The sequence below is a fragment of the Maniola hyperantus genome, chromosome Z (genome assembly GCF_902806685.2).
Source record: "Maniola hyperantus chromosome Z, iAphHyp1.2, whole genome shotgun sequence".
Classification (NCBI taxonomy): domain Eukaryota; kingdom Metazoa; phylum Arthropoda; class Insecta; order Lepidoptera; family Nymphalidae; genus Maniola; species Maniola hyperantus.
Genome location: NC_048564.1, coordinates 2,481,327 through 2,493,386, shown reverse-complemented (window position 1 = coordinate 2,493,386; position 12,060 = coordinate 2,481,327). Strand labels below are relative to the sequence as shown.

The window sequence follows — 12,060 nt, the reverse complement described above, 5'->3', positions numbered from 1 at the left end:
TACTGGACGGATCGAGCTTTTGGCCTGCAGATAGCTATTATGACGTAGGCATCCGCTAAGAAAGGATTTAGAAGAAGAAAGGAAATAGGGGTTTGAAATTTATGTATCCACGCGGATGAAGTCGCGAGCATAAGCTAGTATTATATAAAAGGAAATACTGACTGACTGACTGAACGCACAGCTCAAACTACTGGACGAATCTGGCTGGAATTTGGCATGCAGATAGATATTATGACGTAGACGTCCGCCAAGAAAGAATTTTTGAAAATTCAATCCCAAAAGGGGTAAAACAGGTGTTTGAAATTTTACTAGTCCTGCACACGGAAGAATTCGTGGGCATAAGCTTGTTTTTTTTATTTTCTTCGAAATAGTATTTGAAATCACGTCATGCATTGCCAGACACTAAGTGTCGTGGTAACCAGTGGCGTCCACAGACTTTTAAGCCAGGGTAGGCATTAGTTAGGTAGGAACCTGTTTACTGGCAGGTCATCATGAAAAATATGCTGAGCTATTACAACTGGGGTACGCAGTGCATGTATGCCTCTATGACCTGCACGCCACTGGTGGCAGCCCCCTGCCAGACGCCCTTAAAGTTTAAAAGTGTAAGGGCGTCTGGCAGGGGGTTTGTACACCTTCATTACCTTGTTATCTGCCAAAGCCACCATGATCCAAACTTCATAGTCACTGGTCGCTCCTTTCTGTGTTGGGGACAATACGCACAGAAACTTTTAGCTTTTATAAAATAACTAGCTAATGCCCGCGACTTCGTACGCGTGGATTTAGGTTTTAAAAAATCCTGTGGGAACTCATCAATTTTCCGGGATGAAAAGCCTATGTCCTTCCCCAGGATATAAGCTAACTCTGTACCAAATTTCATCAAAATCGGTTGAACGGTTGGGCCGTGAAAAGCTAGCAGACAGACAGACAGACAGACACACTTTCGCACTTATTATATTAGTATGGAAGTATGGATGAAGGTCTGGCACGCGCTCGCTCTTAGTCCATAAGGATTTAGGGTTCCGGATGATGTGTTTACACTGCACAGACCGCGAGCTGAGCAGCACGCTCGCTCTAGCTAGGCTATATGCGAGTGGGTACTACTTAGACAAGTAGATCAAAGGATAACGAGACGACTAAGCTACGCTTGAGAAACGCTTATCCACGATGTCTGGTCTACACTCGTTGCAAATGGAGAAGATTCTATCAGTACACTTATTATAAACTAGATGATGCCCGCGACTTCGTCCGCGTGGATTTAGGTTTTTAAAAATCCCGTGGGAACTCTTTGATTTTCCGAGATAAAAAGCCTATGTCCTTCCCCGGGATGCAAGCTATCGCTGTACCAAATTTCGTCAAAATTGGTTGAACGGTTGAGCCGTGAAAAGCTAGCAGACAGACAGACAGACACACTTTCGCATTTATAATATTAGTGTATGGATGTGAAAGTGTGTTTGTTTGTTGGTTGGTTGGTTTATTGGTTTGTTGGTTGTCCTTCAATCACGTCGCAACGGTGCAACGGATTGATCTGATTTTTTACATGGGTATAGATAAAGAACTGGAGAGTGACATAGACTTTTTATTCCGGAAAATTAAAGAGTTCCTACGGGATTTAAAAAAAAAACCTAATTCCACGCGAACGAAGTCGCGGGTATCAGCTAGTTTTTAATAAATCACTACCCATATTATCACTACCTCACTATTTATATTACTACCTCACTACCTTACTATGAATGCGAAAGTGTGTTTGTCTGTTGGTTTATTGGTTTGTCCTTCAATCACGTCGCAACGGAGCAATGGATCGACGTGATTTTTTGCATGGTTATAGTTAAAGACCTGGAGAGTGACAAGGGCTTACTTTTAATCCCGAAAATTCAAAGAGTTCCCACGGGATGTTGTTGTTCTCACATGAAATTTGACACAAAAAGTTAAAATGGCGCGCGACGAGTCTTTTTTAACGCATTATATCGCCTGTGATCCATACTATATTACTATATTACTATTTATTATTATTAATGCGAAAGTGTGTCTGTCGGTCTGTCCGTCTGTCTCCTAGCTTTTCACGGCCCAACAGTTCAACCGATTTTGATGAAATTTGGTACAGAGTAACTTTACATCTCGGGGAAGGACATAGGCTACTTTTTATCTCGGAAAATAAAAGAGTTCCCGCGGGATTTTTTAAAAACCTAAATTCACGCGGACGAAGTCGCGGGCATCATCTAGTTCTGGTATAATGCAGAAATACGAACTGGTATAGTCAGTGGCCACTACGGACGATAGGCGATACAACGAAGTTTATTCCGCGCTACACACGGCCAGACAAAATGTATGCACTACTTATTATCTTTTTTTTCTTAACTGACTGAAGGTAAAAAAATAACTTCTCGCTGAAATGCGTTAGAGGCGCACTATACATGGCTCATAGGACCTTATTACCGCGAATTGACAATTAAATTATCATACGAGTGAAAAACTAAACTCCAGAAGGTCTAAAGCGCCGGAAAAGTAACGACACTTATGCGTTCTCCGAGAAGGTTTCTGCAGTACTATCCTTTATGTATTGCACCCAGTGGGCAATGGAGATAGCTATGTTTGAAGTTTTTCTACGTAGTCAAATCAGAAATAAGGACATAGCCCAACGAGCTGCAAAGCTCACGTGGCAATGGGCGGGGTACATTCGAAGAATCGATAGATCTTCGAAACGAGATAGAGAGTCTCATGGTGTTAGAATGACGACCTGTTATCGAAAAGCGTAGCGTTGACCCACCACTAGATGGACAGATGCCATCAAATAAGTCACAAGGAGCCGCTGGATCGAGGCGGCGCAAATCTACAAGAGAGTTATGGTCAGAAATGACCTTCTACAAGTTCGAGCCCTTTATATGTCCTCTACATATAAAACGGCTCAAACTTCAACAAAAACCTCAAAGCGAATCATACCCCTTCTCGAGTACAAACTTATATTACCATATCTTCCTAATTGTCATTAATCGGTCAATATTGGGGACGATTCTGATATTTTTCTCTAAAAGCGTATCTGCATCCTTTTCATTTTAATATTGCTAAAAAAGGACAAAAACTTTAGTGCACTCTGCAATAGGCTCACGCTCACGACTGGCACCTAAAGTCCCGCGGTTTGACAGTTCTAAATTAAATTTAATTCTGTCCTTTTCTTGTTACAATTGTTAAGAAACAGAGACGAATACTCTAAAATTTTGTTGCGATTAGAATCAACTTATTAATCACTAAGGTTTTTTTTTTCTTTATTTATTTAGGGGCTTTTAATCACTAAGGATGAGTAACCTAGAACCGATGAGAGCGATGAAACCCTTATAAACTTCAAGCACTTGGCTGCTGGCTAAGAGGCAAGTGGCGCACGATCCGTGTGTATCTCCTTACATAACTTGTCGCGTTACTTTCTTCCGCGAATGCGCCATCCCGCTCACTCCGCCCGCAAGAGAGAGAGACGCCCGCGCGATGTCGGAGATTGCTATTCATGAGTACTCAGGGCTGTGAATTCACTATTTTGGGTGTATACTATATGACCACAGGGAGAAGTTACTATAAGGCTCTCTCTGTTACGTAATCTCATACAGATGACAAAAGACAAAGACAAAAACCCACTGGGCGTTAACCATTTTGAGTCATTAACCAATCACAAACTATGTTTTCGAATTGAATTTCGTATGTTTTTGATTTACTTACTCTATGGTTTTTTGATAACATAGGTTCTCTACTGTTATCCAGGGCCGTAAAAAAAATAAAAAAAAAAATAGGTTCTCTAATAGAGTACCTATTACAGAAAACATAGTTTCGCTTGTGATTGGTACATCATTATCACCGGCTTACAACAGAGCACGGGTCTCCTCTCAGAGTGAGAAGGGTTTTGGCCATAGTCTACCACGCTGGCCATGTGCGGATTGGTAGACTTCACACACCTTTGAGAACATTATGGAGAACTCTCAGGCATGCAGGTTTCCTCACGATATTTTGATATTTCATTACTTAAAACGCACTTAGCTTCGAAAAGTTAGAGATGCATGCCCGGGATCGCACCCCCGACCTCCGATTAGAAGGCGGACGTCCTAACCACTAGACTATCACAGCTTGGTTGGTGACTCAAAACGGTTAACACCCACTGAGTTTTTGTCTTTTTCATTTGTATGGGATTAAGTAACAGAGAGAGCCCTATAGAGCTATATAGCCTATAGCCCTATAGCCCTATAGCCCTATAGTACAGAGCTGCAAGTGCTATTCATCTCTCTGTCTTAGCATTGTTCCTGAGTTAATACTAGAATATTATAGGTACTAGGTAGGACTGGGCACGCACCTCTAACTTTTCGGAGTTATGTGCGTTTTAATTAATTGAATATCACTTGCTTTAACGGTGAAGGAAAACATCGTGAGGAAACCTGCTTGCCTAAGAGATCTCCATAATGTTCTGAAGTCTACCAATCCGCACATGGCCAGAGTGGTAGACTATGGCCAAAACCCTTCTCACGCTGAGAAGAGACCCGTGCTCTGTAGTGAGCCGGCGATGGGTTGATCATGATGATGATACTAGGTAGGTATATTCTGCCAGCGGAAGGACCCAGCGCGTGCCATAAAAGTATTCGCGTTAACACGAGCTTTTAGTAATAACTAGCTTATAACCGCGGCTTCTTCCGCATGGACTACACTTTACACAAACCCATTAGGACTTTGATTTTCAGAAATCCTTTCATAGCGGATGTCTATTGTTACGTCATTATAGCTATGTGCATTCAGCCCAATCCGTACAGTAGTTTGAACTGTGCGTTGATAGATCAGTCCGTCAGGTTTTTCTTTTTTAGGGTTTCGTACCTCAAAAGGAAAAACGGAACCCTTATAGGATCACTTTGTTGTCTGCCTGTCTGTCAAGAAACCTATAGGGTACATCTCGTTGACCTAGAATCATGAAATTTGGCAGGAAGGTAGGTCTCATAGCTGACATTCGGGGGAAAATCTGAAAACCGTAAATTTGTGGTTACATCACACACAAAAAAATTAAATTGTGGTCATGAACTAATAATTAGTATTTTCAACTTTCAAAGTGAGTGACTATATCAAGTGGGGTATCATATGAAAGGTCTTCACCTATGTATTCTAAAACAGATTTTTATTTATTTTTAAGCATCATAGTTATTGAATTATCGTGCAAAATGTCGAAAAAATACGATTGAGTACGGAACCCTCGTTGCACGTACCTGACTCGCACTTGGCTGGTTTTTTTTAACATAATATATAGATATACATTTAATGAAGGAGATCACCACAAGGATAGCCTCTTTGATCCCGAGTTCCCACAGGATATTACATAACCTAAATCCACGTCGACGAAGTCCCGGGCATCATCTGCTCAGCACAGATATAACTTGCATCCCGGAGACCGGATATAGGCTCCCTTTATCCAGAATATCTAAGAGTTCAATTCAATTTAATTTCATTCAATTCTATTATATTATCTAATAGTATTTAAAAAACAGAAACTAGTTCGAATGAAGTCGCGATCGTCTAGTATTTAAATCAAAAAATGATTCAGATCAAGTATTATGTATCTGTGGAACAACCCTGACGATTTTCCAAAGCAATGATTACAGTTCAACAAACTGCGCGCGAGTCGAGCATTGAACCTGCACTAACCGTTCCTGCATCTTGCTCGCACGCGCTGCATGTTCGACACCTGTCCCTTTCTGAAACATCACTTGGGCACCATCGTCCTGTCCATCGACGCTATGGTTCTATGGTAAATTCTCAGCCGCATTGGGTCTGTGCAGTGTACTTTGTTTTATTCAAAGCTCTTTCTAATACAAAGTTATATTATACGGGCTACTTTTATTAAAGCAACAAGTATAAAATCACGAGGATTCTTCTGTACTTTCTTGTTAGGGCTATTAGAATATTTCTATTCATTTACGTAAGGAGCGCTAACTATGGGCCTCATAAGAAAGTTCAGTGTAACTCAGCGGGCGATGGAGATTTACTTTTGTTAGAGTTTCTCTACGTGATCAAATCGGTAGGAAAACAAGAGTAACTGATATGGTTCAACAGTTGCGAAGCTGAAAATATGGCAATGAGCTGAGTTCTTAGTTCGAATAACCAATGGACTTTGGGGTCTCACGGTGCTGGAATGGCGACCTCGCACTGGAAAGCGCAGCGTTAGAAGACCCCTCACTGGGTGAACGGCTGACATAATGCAAGTCGCAGGGAGCCGCTGGATTCAGACGGTGCAAGACCGAGGCGTGTGGAAGTCCCTACAGTAGGCCTATGTCCAGCAGTGGCCGTCTATCGGTTGATGAAGATGAAGTAAAGGAAATTCTCCGCAACTGTTCCTAATCAAAGAACTTCCTAAATAAACAGCGAAGAGGCCTTATATTCGGGAAGTCGGGGATTCGATCCCATCAGGCACGCATCTCTAACATTTCGGAGATTACGTTAACAATTTTAAGCAATTAAATCTCACTTGCTATATTATAATGATAAAAGAAAACATAGGTATGTACACCTTTACCTATGCCTGAGAGTTCTCCATAATGTTCTTAAAGAATGATGTGTTAAGTTTGTTAATCCGCACTGGGCTAGCGTGGCGGACTATGACCTAAAGTTTAGGCCATAGACCACCATGCTGCATAGCGACACGGGTCTCTTCTGGAAATGAGGAGAGACCCGTGCTAAGTAGACGGTCGGCGATGGTTTGATGATGTTTATCATGACGATAATGATGTTGAAAAAGTAGCCTTAGACGTTACTATATACCCCATACAAAAAATCACATTGATCCTTTGCTCCGTTGCAGCAAGATTGGAGAAATAGCCAACAAACTCATAACTCTACCAACCAACACCGCCAACCCGTTGACGGTGTTTGTTGGTAGAATAAAAAAAAAGTGTCATTTCTTGCACAATGGTACGGAACCCTTCGTGTAAGAGTCTGACTCACACTTGATTGATTTTTTATATTAAGTTCAGTAAACTTTGTCAAGCTTAGATAGGTGACTGAAAAAAACTGCCTAACATAATCTATACTATTATATAAAGAGGTAATGTCGTTAAGTTTGTTTGTAGGGGGTAATCTCTGGAACTACTGAACCGATTTTAAAAATTCTTTCACCATTAGAAAGCTACATTATTCTCGAGTGACATAGGCTATACGGGATCTTTAAAAACCTAAATCCACGCGGGTGAAGCCGCGGGGATCAGCTAGTGTTTAACATAGAGTCATTATTTGTATTCATGCATATTGCAAATTTTTTTTATACTTATACTAGCTCTCCCGGCGAACTTCGTAACGTCTAACAGTTTTTAAATTTTTCTCTCCGTAAGAACCACCATAAAAATAATCAAGAGTCTGCGCGTAAGTTTACCTCGTAAGCTTTATGAGCTACCTACTAACTACGTCGTAGATAACTCGTATCTGTGCAACATGCATGTGAAGTGCACTACATAACCGACTACTTAGGACTGCAAAAGGACTTTTGTAAAGTGGTGATAATAAAAAGAATACCCGGCTGAGTTTGTTGTGGGCTCTTCTCAGACCTGGGCGCGTTTGGAACCCTCGTAGCTTTAGTTTTAAGTTTGCGTTATAATTATCACCACTATATCTTACAAATCTAACACCATACCAGACCATCAATAAGAGTAATTTATTACCTATTTTGAATAAATCATTTGACTTTGACTTTGACTTTGCCATGCATTTTCTTACATTTATGTTTATGACCTTATCAATTTCTTATTTACACATAAAATACAAAGCTTGTTTTTTTGCTTTTTAGAACTTACGCAACCAAAGGAAGGTAACCTGTGACACTCGGGCCATCAAGACAAATCTAATGACGTATCATTTATCAAAATCTATGGTGCCGTTGATTAGCTACGAGCGGACATAAGAACGGACATACATACGTACTTACATACAGATCAAACAAACAACCTCTTTTGGGCTTCACCGCAGTCAGGTAAAAAAGGTAAAATTGGACTATTTTCAAATCCCTAACCTAAGTTAATGTGAAAGTTGGCTTGGTATAAACAGCAAACATGTCTTTATCAAGCGGAGGCTTGCATAACAAGCGGTCGATGACCCGCCCCCCCCCCCCCTACCTCACCCCCCGCTCCACGGACCACGCACAGGTTCGCGAGCCTTTGGACCAGAAACGAGCCGAATAATTGTATTAAACCATACCTTGGAAATTGGTAATGTAAATAGTCCTAAACTAAGCAGATGCCTCTTTGGATTAGTAGTTTTTTAGGGTTCCGTAACTCAAAAGGAAAAAAGGAACCCTTATAGGATCACTTTGTTGTCTGTCTGTCAAAAAATCTATAGGATACATCCCGTTGACCTAGAATCATGAAATTTGTCAGGAAGGTAGGTCTTATAGCAGACACGAGGGAAAAATCTGATAACCGTGTTTTTGTGGTTATATCACAAGAAAAATATTAAAATGTGTTCATAAACAAATATTGCTATTTTCCACTTTCAAACTTTAACAACTTCAGGTAGAGAGTTGAAATTTTCACAGAGTAGGTACCTATGTATTTCTATTGCCACTACAACAGCAAATAATAAAAAGTGTTATTTCTTGTACGATGGTACGGAACCCTTCGTGTGCGAGTCTGACTCGCACTTGACAATTTTTGCATTACATTACAAGTCAACTCTTGTCTAAAATCTCACCTGGTGGTAAGAGATGATGCAGTCTAAGATGGAAACGGGCTAACTTGGAAGGGGTACATGGCAGTAAATATTAAACACTAGCTGACCCGGCGAACTTCGTACCGCCTAACAGTCGATTCAATTTTTTTAATTTTTTCTCTACAATAAGAACCATCCTCGTACTTCAAGGAATATTAGCGAAATCGGTTCAGCTGTTCTCGAGATTTGCGATGAGCAACACATTTAGTGATTCATTTTTTAACCGACTTCAAAAAAAGGAGGAGGTTCTCAATTCGTCGGAATCTTTTTTTATTTTTTTTTTATTTTTTATTTTTTATGTATGTTCCCCAATTACTCAAACGCTTGGACCGATTTTGAAAATTCTTTTTTTGTTTGAAAGGGTATACTTCAAAGTTAGTCCCATTTCAATTTGGTGAAGATCTGATGAACATCTTCGAAGATAGATACTGGAACTCCTCAACGGATAAGAGTAAATTGCTCGCGATCAGTGTAATAGCTTAGTAAACAGTAGATTTTTAACCAGTCATAGCATAATTCCATGGGGCCACTAAAAATTGTGAAATAAACATTTTTTACAAAAAAAATAAAAACCGACTTCGTTACATAAACACTAAAAATTGAAAAATAATTTAATTTATTACCGAATATATTATGTATACAAGAGTTAATATAGTTCCATAATAATATTTTTTGGGGTCGGTGCCAAACAATGAGGTGCCATTGTGGAGTCCCATAAAAATATGAAGTCTAGACGATTCGCGCAGCTAAAGCTAATTGGCACCGGCACCAAAAAGTATTATTATGGAACTATAATAACTCTTGTATACATAATATATTCGGTAATAAATTAAATTATTTTTCAATTTTTAGTGTTTATGTAACGAAGTCGGTTTTTATTTTTTTTGTAATTTTTTTTTATATATTATAGATATGCCCCAGCTCCTATCGATTTCTGGACTTTCTACATGATATTGTACCGGAACGCTAAATCCCTTTGTTTTGTGGCACAGGTCATGTCGGGATCAACACTGCGGTTTGCGGTGCGAGGTTGCGATTTAAGCATCTTGGGACCCCAACGTCTATTGGTTTTTCAAACTATTTTATTAAATTAAAAAAAATGCATACATTCTTAGAGAAAGTTATTATAGGACTCAGATGGGCAAAGGTCGACGGTTCAAACCCGCCCGTTGCACTATTGTCGTACCTACTCCTAGCACAAGCCTGACATATTCTTTAAAAAAAAATTAAACATCACTGTAAAGTTTATACAATTGTATTGAATTCATTTGCTTATGTGTGTGACACATGCAAGTATAGATACATACCTACTACGTATAATAAGTAGTTATTGGCACCAGGATTGCGCATTTTTTGACACATTGGAAAATGCTTAAGAAAATAGCGGCACATTATGTGCTCGTATATGAGCCAAATTTAGTCAAGATCGGTTCAGCAGCTAGGCCAGTAATAGACACATAGATAGACATATGTTTTCATTCTCTTATCGAAGCAGAAGCGATAGCCCTGGCTATTGTATCTTATTGTAGAAAATTTTGAGACATTTAGTTCCAGTGAAAGGTAGAACCTTTAACATTCTCTTTACAAGTAAGTACAAGTAGTCTCTCTTGTTTTGAACATCTGTAGGTTTTTATTCGGTCTCACGAAATTAACATAGGGTCATACAAAATTCATTCCTCCAGACGACACGACCCTACGAAGCATCGCGAACTAAAAATATCTTCTATAGAATTATACTGAGGGTCACGCTTGTTTCTCTTAATGTTATGATGCACAGCGTGCATATAAGCCACTAGCTTATGCTCGCGACTTCGTCCGCGTGGACTTCACAAATTTCAAACCCCTATTTTACCTGCTTAGGAGTTACATTTTCAAAATTACTTTCTTAGCTGATCTAGCTTAGCTAGTCTACGTCATAATAGCTATCTGCACGCCAAATTTAAGCCCGATACGTCCAGTGGCTTGAGCTGTGTATTGATAGATCGGTCAGTCAGCTTTTCCCTTTTTAGATAAAATATATAAACACAAACATACATAACTCGGATCGTGGTATCTCTATGAATAATCATCATCATTTCAATCACCGGCCTACTGATAAGCACGAGCCTTCTCTCAGAATGAGAATGGCTTATGCTATAGTCTGCCACGATGGCCAAGTGCAGATTGGCAGACTTCACACAACTTTGAGAACATTACGGAGAACTCTCAGGCATGTATCCTCATAATGTTTGCCTCCATCACTGTTAAAGCAATTGGTACTTAGTTGCTTAAAACACATATAACTTCGAAAAGTTAGAAGTGAGTGCACGGCGTCGATCTCCCGAGCTCCCGAATAGTGGGCCGACGTCTCAACCACTAGGCTATCACTGTTTTTTTAGTAACTATGAATTACTAAAAGAAGTAATAAAAATGTAAGTAATAATTTGCAGTAAGTATAGTTTGTGGAATTGGTTAAAATATTGCTGAGTTTCAGATGAAAATATCCGCCTTGCTATATATCGACGAAAGTTCAGTAAATCCTAACGTGGGTAGTTAGGTATATTGCCAACAATGGTTACTTGTAAATGATTCTTACTTAACCATTATAATAATTTCGCATTGAACTTCATAAATCGCAATTTAATAAGTAATCGTGTCAGCCAAATAAAACAATAGCTAATGGTGTCAGACTAATTGGAAACAATAAAATATATTCGGAGCTATGTGCGTCTTAAGCAATTAAATATCACTTGCTTCAAAGGTGAAAGAAAACATCGTGAGGAAACCTGCATGCCTGAGAGCTCTCCGTAGTGTTCTCAAAGGTGTGTGAAGTCTGCCAATCAGTACTGAGCCAGTGTGGCAGACTATAGCCTACTCTTCTCATTCTAAGAGGAGACCCATGGTCAGTGGAAGGCCGCTGGGGATGGCTTGATGGATGATGATGATAAATGATAAGTAACACAGAGTTTCCTAGGAAACTCAGATCTGAATCGTACACCGTTATTTGGGCGTAACTATATTAGTCCAAAAATATAAGAACTTCCTTCTTATATTTTTGGACTAATGTAAAAAAAGTAAATAGATGAATAGGTATTAGTAGGCGTACCTAAATATAATTTGACTGACATTCGACAGAATATGAATAAATTTTCTAACTAAAAAATTGCAGGTATATTGTTTCCATTGATATATTATGTGTCTGGGTAGGTATATAAGCGGTAAAGCTGTGATAGCCTAGTGGGTAGGTCGTCCGCCTTCTAATCGGAGATCGGGGATTCGATCCCGGGCACGTACCTCTAACTTCTCAGAGTTATGTGCGTTTTAAGTTATTAAATCTCACTTGCTTGAACGGTGAAGGAAAACATCGTGAGGAAA

At 39.6% G+C, this 12,060-nt stretch overlaps 1 protein-coding gene across 3 annotated transcripts in view; it reads right to left on the bottom strand.

Moving 5' to 3' along the window:
- The window catches only part of Eip78C (Ecdysone-induced protein 78C), a 43,947-nt gene that overhangs the window by 14,851 nt on the left and 17,036 nt on the right, over positions 1 to 12,060 (bottom strand). The gene's annotated exons all lie outside the window — the stretch shown is intronic.